Source organism: Vicugna pacos, chromosome 34 (genome assembly GCF_048564905.1).
Source record: "Vicugna pacos chromosome 34, VicPac4, whole genome shotgun sequence".
NCBI classification, from domain to species: domain Eukaryota; kingdom Metazoa; phylum Chordata; class Mammalia; order Artiodactyla; family Camelidae; genus Vicugna; species Vicugna pacos.
The window spans coordinates 14,713,159-14,727,976 of record NC_133020.1 but is presented as its reverse complement, the minus strand read 5'-3'; the positions used below and the strand labels follow the sequence as shown (position 1 = coordinate 14,727,976).

Below are 14,818 nucleotides of genomic sequence, written 5' to 3'. Positions count from 1 at the left end.
ATGAAAAATGAGAACAACTGCTTTCATTACGTAGTCAAAAGGATCTCAGTAGAAGGAAAAGTTTCTGATATTTGGATATTTTCTGGTAATGAAATTAGACGCTGCCCCCTAAGCTGTTTAAAGCAGCTGTTAAGTACATATACACACACCCATTTTATTCTTAAAAATACATTCCAAATTGCAGATGCCTTTTGGCCCCTTTAAATGCCACAGTTAATAATGTTTATCTCCAGGATCTCCGAAAACTGATAAACCACAATAAATGGCACCGGGATCCTTCTCTAAGATTTTTATTGGATCGAAGATTAATACTTTTTAGGTTAACATTTCAGCAGCCTCTTTCATATGTGGTATAACTGCTTTGTAATTTGTTAGAGCTGGGAATATGATTTCCTACTTGCCATCTATCCAAATTCACATAATCTCAACAAGATTCTATATGAAGAGCCAGAACATCACTCTCTCCGAAACACAAGCAGAATTCCATTTCGTGACATGCGAAACATCAAAGGTTCAGCTTCATTTGAGTGAAGTTCAGTTGCTACGCTGCGCGAAGGGAATCACTTCCCTTTCAGTTGTCCTTTAATTTTATCTAAGGCAAACATATGCAGTGCAAACACTATTGGCAAGTAAGAACAAATGCCCAGCAAGCAAAAGGAGTGTTCTACCAGGCTTTTACCAAGAGCGCTTAAAATGCCTCCTCTGCTGGGACAGATGGCGTTTTCCTAGAACACTGCGCTGAGGTTATTTTGATTATAAGCTATACACATATATGTGTATGTTCCTCTATTAAAATAAAAATGCAGTTAGTTTTCCACTGTCGATGGAAGTCTAGGGCTTATGTGATATCATATTACTTAACTGCCAAAAAGCCAAAAGCTAATTTTAGCTTTACCCTTCTATATCATCAAGATCTTTATTAGAGGTACTGCCCAGCTATCACGATGACTCTAAAACACCATACATTTGAAATTCTCTAACACAATATTCTTGTCTCATGGTTGAGGAAATTGAGACCTAACGGTCCCTATATGAACTCTACAATTAACTAAGACACAGGCCTGTGTCATCCTCCACTAAAATAAGAAAGAAAAGGGAACACGTAAGAAAGAAGGAAACACATAAAGCAGTCTCGAGACTAAAGGAAAGTCGTGGCAGCCAGCTACTTAGTACTCTTTGTGCTTTCCCCTCTGCGTTTCTGTGATAGACACCAGCCACCCTACAGACACGTCTCCCCCTCTAACTTGCTAACACAGTCTCAGTTTTTCCTGGGCAGCAAGCATTGTGCCGAAGCCTAGGAAACAATACATGAAATGCATTATACCAATTCCAGTACCCAGACCCCTTGGCCAGACACTCATTTGCCCAGTATCTCCCATGAAGCGGGGGCTGCCTTGTGAAACAGTTCAAGCAAATTAGACTTCAGAGAAGACTGGATGGAAGCTTCTGTGATTTTGTTCTCTGTCAGGCAAGCACAGGAGGAGGGATTGCTTGCTCTGTCTACTTCCTCCTTCTTGCCTGGAAAAGGGATGTGATGCCTAGAGCTGAGGCAGCCATTTTGTGACCTGATGGCAGTAAGTGAACATGCAAAAGATGGCAGAGACCCTGGGGCCCTGAGGACACTACTGAGCAACTGAATCAACCCTGAGACCACCCACCTCTGAACGTCTCTGATCTGCATAATAATGAATAGTTTATGGTTTAAGCCTCTGCTCATGGCTTTCTGTCAACTATAGCTGAAAACAATATTGTATTAAAAAAAATTTTTTTCCTGTGGTCTGCTATGATTTTCCTACCCAGTCACTCCCATTACAAATGTATAATCTGCTTATACTACATGCAACTAAAAAGTGGCAAGATTCTCTCCTGCATAGGTAACAGAGACCCATTTAATCACTTTATAGTTATACTACCTCAGCTATATAACCCTATTAAAATAAATGTCATCAGTAGACAAAACACAGGGGAAAAATATGACTTAGAATCCTGTTTGTTCTTGATTATTGACTTCGATCCTTCCTTCTGCCATCCCAAATCCTTTTTGGAAGTAAGTATCACATAAATAAACTGATAAATGATATCTATCTGAACTAAACTCTTCTGTCTCCTTTAAACATAACCACCTGTTAGTAAAAAATCAAATATTAAAATTCCATTCTTGAATTTGCAGCCCCAAACCTGGCCCAGTCAGTATTTTCAGACAGTGATGCTTACAGCCAAAGCTTAGAGACTTGCCAGCACTATACCGTAGTCACGGCACTGCTGCTTTCTCTACACGGGTTATAATAATAGAATTTGAATACTGGTAGTACATTAAAAGTTAGACTACTCAATACAGTTATTTCAGTAGTTATTTTAACTGTACTTTGATGGAAATCTTTCAATTATATGTTCATCTCCACAACTCCAGTTGCACCATCTCTACTTCCCCAGGCCCCATCCTTCCTTTGTCCAGTGCACGGGAGAACTCGGTTCCCCCTCAGTCTTCCTACGCACCCCCTCACCCCAATGCTCATTTCCATCTCTGTCCACAGCCCAGTTCTGCCTGTAGCTGGTCCCATGATCACGAATGTCTATGCCGTTCACTCCCGTTTCACAATTTCTTCTTTCTAACCTCATCTGTCTTCTGTCATCCCTCAGCTTCCTCAGAAAAAAAGGTCAACAACCTCCCTGGGTGGAAGAAACAAACAACGGACTTTGAACATCTGTTACATACATATGAGATACATGCAGGCTTGGTGCTTTTTTAGCTTTAAAAAAACCCAACAGAGAACGAATGCTCATTTTTCGTTAAGTTGTGAAGGGCTTTTACAGGCTCCTGCCTTCCGTCCACCGCTCTCTGATGTTACTCGACCTTCCACCATTGCAGACTGCAGATCACAGGGCTCATCCCACCCACTAGCATGTTTCCTTCTTCCCGACAGATTAATCAGTTACGATGGAGACCCTGCTTTATTGATACAGATGTCTATGTGAGACAGCTCTAAAAATACATTAGGACACAGCACTAGTTTATATCAACATTTTCAATGTGTAATCTAGAGACCCCTGGTGGGAGGTCCCTGAGACCTTTTCAGGGGATCCAGTGTCAAAACTATTTTTAGTCCACAGTAATGCAAAGATACCACAGCTTTTTTCACAATAGTGAATCCAGGGAATACATGGTATGTGATAATTATCATTCTGACAGCTAATAAAACATATGCTTGTGTATTCTTGTGCTTAGAATGCTCTAAGGGAATAGGTTTAAGTTATTAAATATGCATGTTTTCAAAAGCTAACTCAGTGTGTTCTCAGTACTTCTATGTTCCTAGCAGTAACAATCTTTGGTTATATCTGCTATAATCTCCACTACCTTGTTATCAATCCAATGAATTGAGAGTTTAAAGAAAATGAATGTTTTAAATACTGACAGGATGAACTCTTTAAAAGCAAACAACTGCTTTCAAATTAGAAATGAAAAAGTCACGGAAGCATCACACAGGGTAAATCATCAGAATGCACCGGTGGAAGCAGAACACCAGACGGTTGGGAAACAGCTTTGCGTGGCTCACATCACTGAAGGTCTGCTGAGTGAAAAGTCAGCAAAAGAAATCACAACAATGCCACTTACCAATGAAGCGCTAGCCCCTCCCATTAAATGTTAATACCCAGAAGCTAATACCTCACCTTAAGGATTGTACCTCTGCTTTATAAGCAGACACATCAGTGGACACGGGCGGACTTACTGTTTTGCTTTTATTATTCCAGTATCCACGCCAACTAATCATCGAAGGTCTTTTTTTATGTGAATGCTTGGCAACCAATTTAAGTGCTGCTGAATTACTCCAAGTGTTAAATAACTTTTTGAATTTCATGATTTATCCTGAAACGACCATGTTGGTATCTGCTCTGATGGTGCAGAAGCAGTGGAGGGCTACATGGCCAGCACCTTAGCAGGGGTCCAGGCCAGGGTACAAACTGCACTGGTAATAATTACATTCTTCTCTGCATATCAATCATTTTTAAAAAGTCAGTTTCACTTAACAATGTCAGTAATAAAGTAACACAAGTTATTCACTTTATTAGATCTCACTCTTGAGAACTTGGTTGTTTTAATAATATGGGTGATGAAATGGGAGGTGCACAAGAAGCACTTCTCTGAACTTAATATGATGGCTGCTTTGAGGAAAATCACTTATGCAATGACTTGAGTTGCGAGCTAAACTACACTTTTTCCATGGAATCCCATTTTTGCTAAAAGAATGACTGGCAGACAACTTATAGTTATTTAGATGTAGGTGCTTGGCAGACATTTTCTCTAAAATAAATAAAGTGAGCCTGACTTTTCAAGGAAAAAACTGACAGTATCTGTTGCTGATGATAAAATCTGAGCTTCCAAGAAAAAAATTAGAATTTTGGAAAACTTCAACTGGACACCAAAATCTTGACTGCATCCCAATTCTTAAAGAATTTTTTGGATGAGATTTATGGTCATGTTAATGAATGTCACTTGTTAAATCATTTTATACACGATTGTATATTTATGAAATATATGAATATGAAATCACATATAAATCATTTTATATATGTATACGTATAAAATGATTTGTGTAACCTAATAGGTCAACATTTGAAAGATTTGCAGAACTCAGAAAACCATTTATTTTTCAAAAGACCAATGTACAATGTCATAAAATCACACACAGATCAAAGGTCCATCTACAGTGCAAGATGGACCAGTAGATTTGTAAGTTGCAGAGTACAAAAAAATCATTACTATCGTGTCAGATGCAACAATGCAACTAAGCCTTAAGAATCTACCACTTGCTGAGTTTCATTATATCCTACAATAGTCACAATTACATGAAAAAGACATAAAAATACTACACCCTTTTTCAACTATGAATCTGTATATAGCCCATTTTCTTTCATATACTCCAAACAAAACAACGAATCACAACAGACTGAATATAAAAGCAGTTACGAAAATCCAGCTGTCCTCCAGCAAGCAATGCATTAGAGAGCGGGGCCGGGGCCAAAGATCAAACCATCTCACACACCTCACTGTATTTTTTGTTCTGGAATACTTTTTTCATAAAGATATGTTATTTACATTAACTCTTAATGAGTCTGCTGTTTTTAAATGAATAAATATTTTAAATGTTTCTCAGTTTTAATTTCTAATATGTTAAATGCTGACAGATATAGTCCACATAAGAGATCTTGGGGGCCTCGATAATTTTTCAGAATGCAAAAGTATCCTGACACCAAAATGTTTGAAAACCTCTGGTTTTTAATACCACAAACAAGAGTGCTTCTAAGTATACAGATATAAGAGGAGGAGCACCTGAAAATGAGTCAGAGGATCTCCACTCAGTTCTACCGCCACTTCTTAACTTGCTTCGGGGTTTGGATTAATTACTTACTCTCTAAGGTCTTAGTTTCCTCATCTATAAAATGGGCAACTCATGTCCTGTTCTGAGGATAAAAGACAAAATATGTGAAAACAATGTATAAACTACAGGTATATGATTATTACAAGATCTCAAAATCAGGAGTTTTAATCTTGTGACCACATTTCTACAACATTCTCCCTCTTCTTAAAAATTTGTTACTAAAAGCAGAACTTACAGAAAATGCAAATTAGAAATTTTTGATTAGCCATTTAGCTCAAATGTCCAAACAATTTTACTGTAGTAAATTTCTTAGTTTTACTGTACTAAATTTCTTTCCCTATAGTTATACTGGTAATGCAGATTTTAACGAATTATTGTGGATATTTCCAAATAGACAAAAAAGTACAGGAAACAGTAACAAACCCCAATGTACCCTCAACAATTATCAAAAATTTACCAATATTGTTTTTTCTCATTTGTCTGTATTTGCACTTATCTTGAAGGTTTTTTAAAAACAAATATTAGGCTTATAAATGCTTATATATGTATAAATGCTTCCATATGTATCTTTCACAGATGAGAATTTTTTAACATAACCACAATACCATTAATATAAGATAAAAATTTTATGGTTATAATTCTCAAATATTATCTAACATATACTCCATGTTCTGATTTCCTGAGTGTCTCTAAAAAAAGAGTCTTTGTTACTTTTTAGTTGGTTTATATCATCAAAATATCATTCTTACCAGTTCATTTTCAAGTGAATACAAGATTTTTAGCTAAAGCTAGGAAGGAAGAGGAAACAATACCATGTTTTATATATGGTATTATTTCTACATGGTCAGGTCGGCCACAGGCCAGGCAGGCTGGAGCTTAGGTCAGGGTCCAGCTTCTAGAGGGAGGGTACCCCCCAGAAAGCCAGATGCCCAAGGCTGGAGGGGAACCCCTGCAGGTTTCAACTCAAAGCTCAAAAAACAGTGCTCTAAGCTAGAGACAGAATGGAACCACAATCAAAAGCAACAGTTTGTGAGAATGCAATTCACACAGCAAACATTTGTCAAAAGCCAACTCTACCAGGCACTATCCTAGAAAATGAGTTGTATTTTTTTTTTAATTATACAGCGAAACAAGAAGCAGCATATATTTCCCTACAGGTGACTTTCTCCGTTAATTTTAAGGGCGAGAATGAAGATATTTAATATTATTTACCTTGCCATAGACCATTACAATTTACAGTGCATCTTTATAAACTGCAGTTTGGCCTACCCTATCCCAGACATTAACACAAACCTGAATTCTACTGTCCTTTCCAAATATTTTTGACAAGTACACGCTACACTAGCTTTTATTACACACATTACAGATCCCTAGCATTTACACCTACAATTATTTTCTAAATGGACTATTTAGTTTAGAAGGAAATCAAGAGAAAGCTAAAGAATCTCCCACCTCCTCTGAAAATTGCTTCCTCTTTCAGAGGCTTGTCCCAAGTATGTCAGAATGTATTGTAGATGAAAACTGGTTACGTGCATAGAGAAAAATTTTCAAGAGATGTAGTTCTATAGGCCCTCACACTCAATACAAATCCGTTCTGGAATCTTTTACCTCAATTTCACCTATAAATTTTTTTAAGTTTAAAACTTCAAAAAAAAAGTGGAGAAGGAGAGAACACATTTCTTCAAGAATGCTTAAGAAGTACTTCCTAAATGTGTCCAAAAACATGAAATAGTCACTAAGAAATTTTTAGCAGATACTGTAAAGGACATCTCAGCAACAAAAACTGGCAGTTGGATAACTACACTGAGAATCCGGACTTCCCTGTTTCAGAACCGACACTTTTGCATCAGGTTCCTACAATTTGTAGAGAAACAGTAAAAATCCTAAGTTTAAGATAGCATTCCGAGTAAGACCACTAACTCCCCTGCCAATCTGTAAGGAGACATCATTAAGTCCCCAGAGCACAAGGCAGCCTCGCTGGACACTCTTGATTCCTGCACCATGTGGACAGGATCTGAAGGGATGTCACCTTTTACCTACTTTCTGGTAACTAAGCAGAAGCGCTTCCTTACACTTTCGATACATCTTTCATTTTGTGTGCTTTCATGTGAGGCACCATCCAAACAGATGGTCCTCGGAGTTTAGCTTCACTCTGTAGCACTGCTGTGACGATCATACCTAATGGAGAATGGAACCTAAGGACACAGCCCAATCCATCACAACTCTAAGTAAACTGTAAACAATGGCACGAACCTCACTGAAAAAAACATGAGGTTCTTAGCAAACAGCAGCAAAAGAATCATATATAAATTGTGAACAAGGAGTTAAAAACTCAAAGTTCGCATGCTTCAATCTACAAAATATTATGTAGGCTTCCTTTTAAAAGCTGGTTAAAGATGAAGTTAATGTGTAGACTGCTATTCAAATCGGTATGGATGGCAAATAAATACTAAAAAGTTAAATCACTAACAGTCTTCATCAGGATATCACAGGCAAAATTGGTTATTCACAGAATAAGTGGGACTGTAACTCGCACCTATAATTTCCTAGACCCCAATCACTACTATCTTCATAAGACATGACAACCTGACATCAGATTTTCCATGTAGTGTTTACTTGTTTATTGTCCTTCTGTCTTCTGCTACTAGAATGCAAATTCCAAAAAGGCAAAACCCTCATCTTATTTTCCACTGTATGCCCAGGTGGAGAACAGGGTCTAGTACATAGAGGCTCCAAATAAATTTGCTCAGTGAAAAGATGGATGAATGGCCTCTCCATTTGACCTTCCCTACTTCCTTTCCTCCATATACATGTTAACCATCCTTCCAGGCCAAGGTCAAATTCTATTATCTCTATGAAGATTACCTCCCCAAATCCTCCAATCTCTTCCTCCTTCGATACCAAGAATGTGGCACTTCCCAGCTGTCTGATAATTGTTTTTCTTTGCATATGTAAACGGATCCCTTAAAATTCTTATAATCCTCATCATGTTGCGGACTCCTGTCCCTCACTTTTGGAAGCCACCTCAGGACCTGTAAATAGTATACTATTAATAAATGTTCTGCTTGACTGATTCATACCTACAGTTAATCCAGCAATCAATTGAGTTAATAGTTTCAACTTTTCATAACCTTTCAATTCCTTTCCAATAACTCGACTGAAATTGCAGTGGGTCCCTCTTCCTTTTAAATTTATCTTTGGTGATTTCAAGTTTTACTTTTTTATATACATAATTATAACTTATGCTTATTTTATCCTTTATCCATCCCCATCCCTCAAGATTTTTATATGTAATTAAAAAAAATCTTGCAACTTTTCAACTTTGCAGCTATAATGAGGTATTTAACCCCAATCCAGAGGGAGGAGAAGTTTCATCACTCTCTTCTTATTGCTAAGGTATTGGAGGTTATTTTTCCTTTTTATGCCTTTTTCCTTTCATGTCAAGATATATCCCATTTCCTTCTTTACTGATCATAGCCCTGGCAAATTTTTATTATGTCTTTGTACCTGTCCTTGGTAATCTGACTTAGATCCTTCTTTTTGAGTAAATCCTGTTTCCTCCAGTCATTTATTTGATTAAATTTCAAACTCCATTTCTCAGTCAGTTTGCATACGGGACTGGCCTCTCCTTAAGGCCTGAGCCTGCTTCTTCAAATCTGGCCAATCTTTATGAACCTCATCCCTTCATAAAGGGACCAAAGGTCATCTGGGACAAATGAAATGTACTACAATATCAGATTATCCTCAACACAAGAAAATCAGAAAAAACTTAACATCTGGCTTTGGAATATAGCACATGTGGCTTTAGGCAAGATTTACTTTCTTAATTATGTTTTTGCTTAAGCCATCATTAGTAACATTTTCTTTTATGATGGTAGGTATCTGTCTCAACTTTAAATTTTGATGCAGTTAATTTTTTTTAGACAAGTCAATCAAGTATCGACTGCGGTTTTTCCTATGAAGCCCTTTTAACTAGCTTTTCAATCTGTTGAAAATTGTCATAAAATCTGGTTTCTGTTTCCCTTGATTTATTCCCTCCGTTCTTGGGCTTCTGATCCAAATCAGCTTACCCTGGGTTAGTCCACTGCTTTAATTTAAAGTACCATTTGCCTGAGAAACACAAAGCATTTTAAAAACATTAAACATCCAGTGAAATTTTTAGTCCAAATAACACAAGATAGAAAACTCTGCTTTTTTTTGGATACTTCAGGAAAAGTTGGGTTTCTAAGATAAATTACGCTGGTTAATTCCATCCAATTATATTTAGTATGCTATTATGATTGGTTGAAGAATAGAAAAACATTAATATTGGACAGCTATGTAAATCAGCTTCATCAACATATAATCCCAGGGGCCAAAAACTCTATGGAATTAAATTCCCAACACAGGCGTCTATAGGAAAGAGCATTAAGCAAACCCACACATCAGCCCTGACCTTTCTCCTGACTGCAGCCTAAACTCTAACCATCTCACACTAGATCTCAGACTCACTTCAACAAGTAGTTTCTACTATGTAAGAGAAAGGAAAAGAACTGGGTTAACAGGATCTTCTCTTCTGCCCCCTTTTCAGTTACTCCCATTAAGCTTTTGGCCAAAGAGATCCTCCATCCTCAGTTTCACATGACTATTTTCACTTTACAGGTATTCAGTTATTGTACATCCAAATGCAGGTTTATAGTGCTTGAACCTGCTTTTTTCCCCATGTTATTTATTCATCATATTACCAGTAGAATTAAGAATAAACTCGTTTTTAATTTTCCCCCCAAGTGGAACTGCAGTAAGTGCAAATTATTGTACCTAAATACCAACTTCTTGGCTGGGATCTTTTAGCCCAAGTTTTTACATAAAATGTTAAATGTTAAACCCCCTCCCCAATTTTTTTTTTTAACAACAAGCTTTCACACAGTCCTCAAACTCAGTAAATCCCACAACTTTATTAAAAAAACAAAATCAAAAACAGCCTTTCACAGTGCCTAGTCATATTTTGACTAAACTGCTTATACCAAGCCACAAATTCTTAATTTTTTAATTTACCTTCTCCAGTCAGCTGCCTTCACCAAATACAGATTTCCACAAGTCTCAATTAACTACAGCCTCCCAAGCTGTTTGTCCACCCATACACATGATTGTCAAGGAAAAGTAAATAATTCACAAGTGACTAACTCAATTGGTAAGAATTCTGTCCTTCTTTTAAAAATTTACCTTACCTTCAAAAATCTCTTTTCTTGATGGAGTTCGGAATAGTATAAATCTTTTGAGGAAACAGTTGTCACCTTTGTGCACTCAAAAGGTGACTGGCTTAAAGAGGCATTTTTCTGACAGTCTAAGTTCCCCAAATACTAGACATAAGGTCTTTCAAAGATGGTAAATTTCACACACACACACACACACACACACACAGAAAGGAAAGAAAAGTACCTGGTCATTTTCTAAACAGGTTTGATAGGTTTGGTTCCCTTGTAAGAGCAGAGTATTTACTTATAATCTTTTAAAGCAGAAGTGGCAGCCAGAGCACTGGGTAAATAACTTCACTGAGTTTTTAAAACCCTGCATCTTAACTCACTTCCCCTTGATTCAAGGGGACGGCACTGCAAACCCCACGGCAAATGAGATTATGTAACAGGTTTTCCCTCAGCACTTGACTCATCACAGGCTGGTTGGAGGTGTGCTTTCTCCAAACGACTCGAAGCACCTGGGACTTTTAGACTCTTTGCAGCTGACGTCTGATAAACTTCTTTAGGATTTTGCAGTACCCATTCATTTTAAGATCTACTTATATTTCCTCAAGTTAATTACCCACTTGTCGCTGCTGCTGTTGTTTTAAGGAAATAAACCCAGCAGCACCTGAAAACTTCAGTTTTGCACCAGTATTTTCCTCCCTGGAGTCTCATGGCGTGAAACCACACAGGATACACCGACCCTCGGTGGTCTCCCCGGGCTTTTTCCTTTCTCACGTTTTACGGCTGGTGTAAATAAAGCAGTTCCCGGCGCACCAGGCCCCCCGGCCCCCGGTCTCGGGGGTCTCAGGATGAAAACCGAGTTGGTTTGGTAAAAAAGCAGCCCCGTCACCACCCAGGTGGCCCCGCTGCTTACACCAAAGGCGAAGCAGGATAATGGGAACCGTCAGGCCGGGGCCCCACTTGGCAGGCGTGTTGTGTAACAGTCGCGCCTGGAAGTGAGCAGCTTCGCCCGTGAAGGGACCGCGTCCCGCGGCGGCGGCGGCGGCGGCGGCGGCGGCTCCTGGCGGCGGAACCCGGCAGCCCGGCCCGCTCGGCCCGAGCCCCCGCGCCGGCCGCCGCCCCCTCCCCGCGCGGGCCGGCCCCCCGCCGGGCCTCCCCCCGCCCCCGCTTCCCACGCGCGCGCCGCCCCGGGCCGCGGTCGCCCCTACCCCGCCCGCCGACCCGGGCCCGGCCGCCGGGAGGGCAGCGCCGGCGGGGCGCGCAGCAGAGCGTCCATGCTGCCGGCGCGGCGGGCGGCGGGCGGCGGGCGCCCGGCCCCGCGCCCTCCCGCCCCACCGTCCGCACGACCACTTACTCTGGGGGCCGCCGACCTCCCGGCTGCCTCCGGGGAGGGGGGAAACGAAAGTTGTCACGGCGTCTCCCCGCGGGGCCCCCTCGCCTCCGGGACCTGCGAGGCGCCGCGGCGGAGCCGGGAGGGCGGCCGCGCTCCCGCTCGCGTCCGTCCCGTCGCGCTCTCCTCCTCCTCCTCCTCCTCTTCTTTTCACTATATTATCTTCTCCTGCTCCGAGGGGCGGGTGGGGGCGGGAAGGCTTAGGGAGCGAGGAGACGTTTGCAACTTTTCTTCACTCTTTCTCTTCCACCCCCCCACCCCCGATCAGCCTTGAAAAAAGTCTGTTGAAAGGGGCGAGGAACCTGGGGAAGTGGAGGTGGGGGGCGGAGGGGGGAGGGAGAGGTGATGAGAGTCGTTTGAAAACTGATGAGAGCCCCCCCAAACCGGGATACCCAGAAAGAGGGGGAAAGGCGGGGGGGTGTGGGGGGTTGGGGGGAAAGAGAAAGAGTCGCTGGTCAGGAAACTTCAAGCGCGGATGAGGTCATTGGTTTAAAAATAAAGAGATGGCGTCACTTGAAACCAATCCCAGTGAATGAACTCAGCGGAGCCCCGGGGAAAGGAGGAGACAGGCGAGGGCAGGGCGGTGGGCGCCGGGCGGGGCTGCGCGCCCGCCCGAGCCCGGAGCGCGACTCGGCGCCTGGTCGCGGCCGCTCGGGGAGGGGTCGGGTCACGTTCCGTTCCGGGGCTCGGCGGCTCCGGGGCAGGTTCCGCGGGCGCCGCTGGGAGGAGCTGGGCGGCCCGGGGAGGCGGCCCCGCGGCCTCCTCCTTCCGCGCCCGCGCGCCGGCCATCCCCGGGGCCCCCGATCCCTGACCCCCCGGCCCGGCCGCGCGCCTTTAGCGCTGCGCCCCAACAGGTATTTCAGGGTCCCCTCGCCCTCCCAGCGAGGCGCAGAGCGTTTTCCTCCTGCTTGGGCTGTTTCCAGCTGCCTCCCCAGCGCGAAGAAACGCAAACAATGATTTGAGAGAATTACAATCGCTCTTTAAAAAGTGACGAATCCAAAATGCAGGGCACAGCTGTCTCTTAGGAAAAAGAAGTTGCAGGTACTTTTGGAAGAATCGCACTCAGGTGGTCAGGCACTCAGCTCTCTCTGGATTTGTCCTTGAAAGCCCCACCTGAACGCTCCTAACATTCATTAATTTACTTTGCTTATATTTACTTGTTATTTCTATTGTAAGTGTAGTGAGTATGAGGAACCTAAAACGCTCTTTAAAAGTGTGCTCTACATCGGGCAGCACAGAATCATCTTTAAATCAGACCACAGGTTCACCGCTTCTTGAGAGGCGCTAGACCCTGTGGATTTAACTTCACATGCTTTGTGCGTTTTTCATTTGGATTAATTTAAATAGCTTTGTTTTGAAACTACATTACACACTTTGGGAAACTGGAGACCTGAGGTGGTGACAAACCAGGACTTGGAATCACTGAATAGGACAATCGGTGCTTTATTCTAGTGTTCTTTGAGCATTTGAGCATGAAGCTGCTTCTACTGAGAAGTACTCACGTGGATACCACATAACAAAGATGTGATTAATGACGGAAAAGCACACTGCGAGTGGACTGCTCCATGAGCCAGAATCTGTGTATAGGAATAGTCTAGCTCCTAAAATATTCCATTTACAATGTAATGGATTTGGGACATTGGTCCCTAAAGGCATCTTTGTTGGGGAATGTCCGGTTGGATATTGCTTTTTTTTAATTGGCAAAAGAATTGTGAAGTAGGTTGGGGGGGTAATTTAGAAAAATGAAACATCTTCATACTCCTTTTATGTCTTTAAATCCTGCAGCTAAAGTGTATTCGTTATTATAATTTTATTAGGGTTAGTATTAGGGTAAACCCCTGGGAACTTCCAGCCCATCTTTTAGAGGAGGAAAAGGAGCCCATCGGGAGATGGGAGAGCGCCTAGCACTTCAGGCAGTAAACGAAGCCTGAACGCCATAGATGCAGAGTCGATGTTCGGCCTCTGCCTTTGACCTCTTTAAGACTGTTCAGAGGGGAAGAAATCTCTCCCGCTCGCCCTGTCCTCTGGTGGCCGGAAGGTGTTACTGCAGCCCCAATGGGATTACTACCTGTGTGTACTCCAGGTAAACCTCTATAAATCCACTAACCAGAGACCTGCTGTTTTTCCAACAGTTTCAAAGGCATAGTTGGAGAGGATCTGCATCTCCAGTCTGCTTAGTTGGAGGAGTTGGGATTTAGAGGAAGGCAGGAAAAGAGAGAATCTTTGTCCTAGAGGTGGAGAGCATGGATCTTGCCTGGATGAAATACATGGCAAGAATTTATGGAGTACTCTTTATATGCTGCAGCCCCAGTCGCCTTACATCTTGAAACCTGTCTCTCCTTTCTTCATTTATACAATTAAATTGGAGTGCCGTTCGTGTGTGGTGCTGTGATAGCTATTACCCAGCCTCCTAGTGTGTATCATCTAATTAGGGAAACATGACATCTATTAAAACTAATTAAAAACTAAATTAATGATTGAGTAGCATACAATATTGGTTAAGAGTTCAGTGGAAGTACGGAGATTCTAAAAATAGAGTTACCATGTGATCCAGCAATCCCACTCTTGGGCATGTATCCAGACAGAATTCTAATTTGGAAAGATACCTGCACCCCAATGTTCACAGAGCACTACTTACAATAGCCAAACCATGGAAGCAACCTAAGTGTCCATCCACAGATGACTGGATAAAGAAGATGTGGTATATGTATATATATATACACAATGGACTACTACTCAGCCACAAAAAGAATGAAATAATGCCATTTGCAGCAACACGGATGGACCTAGAGATTGTCATACTAAGTAAGCCAGAAAGAGAAAGAAAAAGACCACATGATATCACTTATATGTGGAATCTTTTAAAAAAT

At 41.6% G+C, this 14,818-nt stretch overlaps 1 protein-coding gene and 1 long non-coding RNA gene across 2 annotated transcripts in view; one reads left to right on the top strand and one right to left on the bottom strand.

The window, feature by feature from the left end:
- The window catches only part of DUSP16 (dual specificity phosphatase 16), a 74,993-nt gene extending 62,691 nt beyond the window's left edge, over nucleotides 1-12,302 (bottom strand). Inside the window, exon 1 of the mRNA XM_072954824.1 lies at nucleotides 11,913-12,302. The gene's annotated coding sequence lies outside the window, so the exon portion shown is untranslated. The remainder of the gene's footprint in view (nucleotides 1-11,912) is intronic.
- Nucleotides 12,303-12,305: 3 nt separating this feature from the next.
- On the top strand, nucleotides 12,306-14,323 carry LOC140691362 (uncharacterized). Its single transcript, XR_012066997.1, has 2 exons — nucleotides 12,306-12,989; nucleotides 14,081-14,323. It is a non-coding gene; the product is annotated as an uncharacterized lncRNA (long non-coding RNA).
- Nucleotides 14,324-14,818: the final 495 nt, after the last annotated feature.